Source organism: Cenococcum geophilum, assembly GCF_001692895.1.
Source record: "Cenococcum geophilum 1.58 unplaced genomic scaffold K441scaffold_36, whole genome shotgun sequence".
In the NCBI taxonomy this organism is placed as follows: Eukaryota; Fungi; Ascomycota; class Dothideomycetes; order Gloniales; family Gloniaceae; genus Cenococcum; species Cenococcum geophilum.
This window is the reverse complement of record NW_027137594.1, coordinates 196,922-202,921: the sequence shown is the minus strand read 5'-3', so window position 1 is coordinate 202,921 and position 6,000 is coordinate 196,922.

Here is a 6,000-nt window from a genome sequence, read left to right as displayed (position 1 = left end):
CTGTCCGTAGCGGCGGCCCTGCGGGTCTACGGCTACGTCCTGTCCTCCTTGGATGTTCGAACTCCTTAGGAACCACTGCTTCCTTCTCTAGCTTACCCTAGCTAGGGTTCACTACGTCCCAGCTAGGCCTTGCCAATTAATTACCGTACTGCTGTTTCCCGTATCTTGGCTATCCCCTGTATACTATTTCTTGTCTAACTATTACTATATACGCCATGCCTTCCCCCCCCTAGGGCCTATCGAAGGCGTAAGGGGGATTCATCCGTTCTAACTACTGTAATACTAATAAGCGAGCGGGATATTGTGTATTTGGGTATCTTTTATACTTAGGCCCCAGTTAGGCCCTTTCTAAGGGCAGGTAGTTATATATTAGCTAGTAATATAGTAGAGTTTAACATACCTGCTTATCTAGGCCTCTACCCCAGTTTTCTAGTGCTTTGGTCCCAAACTATAAGTAGTTGGCTGCCACCACTAATTGCGGGGAATTTCACCAGTTCTTTTGGATATCTTATAATAGTATTACCCGAGTACCAGTCTACCCCCCAGTAGTCTGTATAAGAGTTTCCTCCTAGAGTTGGTACGCTTTTGTACGGCTTGGGAGCCTTCTATAGCCTCTAGTTTTACGCCTTCTTTATTATTTCCGCTGGCGCGGGCATAAGCTGCCGTTTCCAGGGGTCGCAACTCCTATCTTCGCGCCTACTGACGTAATCCTACAGAGGCGTTGTAGCTGCATCCTGTAATATAGTTGGGTACACCTTCTACGGACGAGGCCAAGCTACTGCCTCTCCCGCCTAAGTAACTCCTGTTTGCTCCTTAAGCATATCTTACCGGTAAGCCGCCCTAGAGGCGAACGGTTCCGTCTGTTAATATACTAATACGCACATCCGTTCTCTTAAGCCACGTAGTAGTCTCTCCGGCTAGGGTATAATCCTACCTACCTACTAGGTGCACTAAAGGTTAGAGCCCAGTTAAGGGATAAGGTCCTTAGAGCCAGCAGTAGCTACTACGTACTACGCCCTGTGGGAAGCTAGTAGTAATATAGGGGCGCAACACCCTATATACTACTAGTTCCCGTTTTATGTTGCCTGTAAGAGTCTCCTTATAATAGGCCAACCGTGTCTTATAAGAGGGGGGCCGTAGAGACTAGGTCCCGCACTAGGCGACCTGCTCTCCCCCCTCCTACTAACTAAGCTTGTGTCCCCCCTTTTTATAAGCTGGCCTGTGTCTCTAACTGTTAAGTCCTCGTCCGACTGGCCTGTGTTTCCCCTGCAGCTTCCCCCATATATATGCATTAGGTTGCGTGTACCACGCCTATTAAGACCCTTCTGTAAGTCGCCTTGTGCATATACGCATTAGGTTACGTACACTACGCCTATTAAGACCCTTCTGTAAGTTGCCTAAATATCTCTTTATTACTATCTGCCTCTATTTTTTAATATTTAGTACTAAAACCATTTTCTCTATTATATAATATCTCTGCGTCCTATTCTTAATCCTTATTACTAAAGTTACTTTCCTAACTAGCTAATACCTCTATATTACCGCCGCCATCTCTAAAGTTAGTTTCTTTTATTAGCAAAATATTTATGCCTCCTAATAGTACTAATAGCTCCTAATAGCTCCTATTAGGGCTATTAGGAGCTTTAGGAGATATTTATACTTAGCATCCTATTAGGAACCTATTAGGAAGTTACCTAGACTACTAAGACCTCTAGAACCTCTAGGACTATTAGGACTATTAGGATAATAATAAAAATTCTAAATTTAAAAATATGGTATATTAACACTCTAGTATTTATAGCTAGTTAAAAAATATATAATTAATGTAATTATATATAATCTAAATAATCTAAATTAATCTTTTCTGCTTACTGCCTGTAGCTATTATAAGAGCTCTATAATTACTTGGGCGTTAGGTAATTAACTAAAAAGCCTTATATAGAGGCTCTAAATTGTTAATTAGCGGTGTTCCCGATAATCTACTAGCTATATACTAATTTCCTAACTAGGCCTAGTGCCTATCTTACCTATCCTGCCTATTCTGCCTATCCTACCTATCTTACTATCCTACCTATTCCTACCTATCTGTCTATATCTATAATTTAGGGGAGAGGTTGGCCTAATTAAAGGTTCTACTTAATTCGGTTAATCGTATTAATTTAAATCGTTCTCTATAGGCGTTCGCTAGCTATATATTTAAACGGTAGTTATCTAGGCTGCCTCCTTAGGAGGCCTTAATTCGATTTAGTTCGGTAATAGGCTAATATTAAGGCTCTAGTTTAATTCAATCGATCGATTAAATTAATTGTAGTATTCGCTAGCTGGTTATTTAAACAATTATTATCTGGCTCTAGCGACGGCTGTCTAGCTCTAGCGACGGTAATCTAGCTTTAACGACAGTTATCTAGCTCTAGTGACGGTTGTCTAGTTCTGGCGACGGTCTCTAGTTTTAATAACGGTCTTCTTTTACCTACCTCTTACTTACCTGCCTATATTAGTATCCAATTTAATTTAGGGGAGGGATTGGCCCGATTAAAGGCTCTAATTGATTTAAATCGTTCTCTATAGCCGTTCGCTAGCTATATATTTAAACGGTAGTCGTTTAGGGTGCCTCTCTAGGACGCCTTAATGCAATTTGGTAATGGGCCAATATTAAAACTCTGGTTTAATCCGATTAATCAATTAATTAAATCGTTCGTAGTATTCGCTGGCTAGTTATTTAAAAGGTTATTATCTAGTTTTAGTAATAGTTATCTAGTTCTAGTAATAGTTGTCTAGCTTTAAGACGGTTATCTAGTACTAGTAACGGTCGTCTAGTTTTAGTAATGGTCCTCTACTAGCTACTATTCTAGTGCCTTCTAAGGTAGGGAGGATATAAGAAAGGGTAAAAAATAAGGTGGCTTAAAGGGGGTAACTTGGTAGAGGCACGTGTCCCTAAAGCGACACCTATATATATACCCCTTAAGCAACACCCCTAATATGACACCCCCCCCCACCTTAGGTACGCGCGCGCGCGATATAGTGCTATTGGACGCGACAAATAATGCTATTAAGTGCGACATAGTGCTATTAGGTCCCCGCTATATTCCTAATAGCCTAGGTATTACAGTAAAAACTCTTTAGTATAATATTTGGTTATAATAATATACTCTATATTACAATCTACACCCCTTAATTAATTTTTTTTTGGTGTAATATTACAATATACTAACTATTAACAATATTGTTAAGTTTTATCTACTAAAATCGGTATAGCTAGTATTTTATAGAGCTAATCTAGTGTTTCCTTACCGCTAGTTCAGCTATTAATACTTACACATAATAATTAAATTCTATTAAAATAGCCTTTAAATCCTACTCTCTATACTTAATTCTACCTCCTTAATATAGCAAAAAGCTAAAATCCTAAAAGGCGTTATTACTATAGTATTTCTAACTACGAGCGCTAGAAGATCCGTAGACACTAACATAAGCACCCTAACCTTATGCAAAAACACCTTACAATTTAGGCTACCAATACCTTCCGCTATAAGTTTAATTAATCTTTAATATCTAAAATACTTAGCAACAAGTTTAGCCACTTAGATTTAATTAGAATCCATTATAGGTAAAATATATATAAGCGTAGAAGAAACGCTAAGCAGCCTCTCTTAAAGGAGGCTCTCTTTAAGTAGCACTAACGCCTATAAAACTTACGCATTCCTATTACGGGCGATCTTATTTATGCTACCGCGACTTAATTATAAAATTATATACCTATATTATTAGAGCTACTAAAGCCTAAGTAGTTAATTAGCTAGTTAGAAGGCTTTAAATCTCGCAACGGAATCCGTAAGAGAAAGCAGTACGGTAAGGCTGCATTAGTTAATATAGAAGGCGCTAAAGATTATATAATAGAGCTTTATATAGCCGTTACGCCTTATTCTTTAAAGAATATTTATAATATAGATAAGACTAGGCTATTTTAGAAGGCTATACTAGATACTATACTAGCTACTAAGTTATAATTAGGAACAAAGAAGTAGAAAGTAAAACTTTCTCTTACTAACTGCTCTAATATAAATGGCTCTAATAAGATCCCTCTCTGGATTATTAGTATATTAATGCGGCTACGTTACTTTACCTAAGCTTAAATTAATATTAACTCGTTAAATAAATATTAGAGGTATAATAAGAAGGCCTAAATAACAACCGTAATTATACTTAAGTAGCTTACTTAGTTTAATAAGAGGATATAGAATAGAAAGGTTCTTTTATTAATTAACAGCTTTAGCGCTTACTAAGTAGCTGTTTAAATAGCTCTTAAAAACAAATCTTTAAAGAATATAAGAGTTAAGTTCCTTCCTCCTAATTTTATATCTATTTACTAGCTACTTAATTAAGGAATAATTATAAACTTTAAAGCTCTCTACTAACAATATTAGCTATAGTTTATAGTAGAACACTTACTAAAGAACCGGGATCTAATTAAGCAGATACACGTCCTTTAGGCGATTTAATAGGCAATTACTACTTAGAAGGAGGTAATACTATAGGCAATTAAGAGTTACTTTATTAAATCTACCTTATTTAGTATAAAGAGGGCCTATAAAGCCGCCCTTACAATTATATTAATCCTCCCGTTTTAGGTAAGATATAGTAAATAGCAGAATAGTTACGTACGGCAGGAAGAGTTCGTAACGTCATAAATATTCGCAATTTTATTAAGCTTCTAGGTAAGGAGGTAGAGGATTTAATTAAAGATCTTATTAAGTACGTAGTAGAGCTCTATATAGAGCTTAATAGAGATACAGAGATAGATAAGGACAACTTTATATAACCTTAAATTAAGATTAATAAGGCCTTGCAAGCCTTATAAAAGCTTTATCTTTATAAGGAATAATAGGAAGATAGTAATAAAGACTTAATTACAGCTCTTATAAAGCACAATCGTTAAATATAAGGGCGACGAATTTGCAACACCAAGTAAAACTCAATTACGACTTATTTTAGTGTAGCTAATTAATTAATTTTAACGTCGCGCATGTAGATATAAGATATTATTATATAATTTTAACCTTTAGTATAATTGACATACAAATATTAAATATAGCAATACCCTTATTATAACGATACGCTCAGCCGTATAAACCGTATCGTACTAAAGAGTTTTTACTGTAGGAGGGGTATTACTTAGGGGGTATCCTGCCAGGAACCTAATAGGACGATTAGAAAATACTAGTTTCCTATTAGGACCTAATAAGACCCTAATAATACAATTAGGAAAATCAAAGATCCTAGCAGAAGCCTATTAGGGCAACTAGGACGATTAGGACAATTAAAATCCTATTAGAAGCCTTTTAGGAGCCTACTAGGACCTCTAGGACCTCTAGGATAATTAAAATCCTATTAGAAGGCCTCTAGGATCTTAGTACCCTAATAAAATGCTAATATTGTCTATAAACGCCTACTTACTAGCTAATAATTTAGGGATGCTATACTTATAGGTACTTAGGGTTATAGGATACTACTTAAGAAGAAATTATAGTCGATATTATTAGGATATAAAATAAGCCTATAGACCTCTAAGTACCGGCTGCTTAGCGCCTTAAGTAAAAGATCTCCCTTAATATAAGGCAGATTAATAGGAGTTAATTACCGCTTATATAAGGCGGAGCGCTTATAAAGGGCTTAGATAAAATACTAATTAAACTACCCTATAGGCACTAATAGATCCTTTACTATAGATAGGGGGTTAATATATAAGATTAACTGGCTAGGATAAGTCTATTACTTAGGTAGTATTTTACCCCAAGAAGAATAGGCGTCGGAAGTTGCTTATATAATGCTATTCCTGCTAAGAGATGTGTTTTTAGGGGTTATTATTAACTTCTAATTCTAGTTTATAACTTTATATAAACGCTTTTAAATCCTACTAAGGTATATAGCGTCTGTTAGGGATCGTTAGCTATTTAAATTTAGCAACAGCCTAGCTAATAGCTACTTTTAATAATGCCTTAC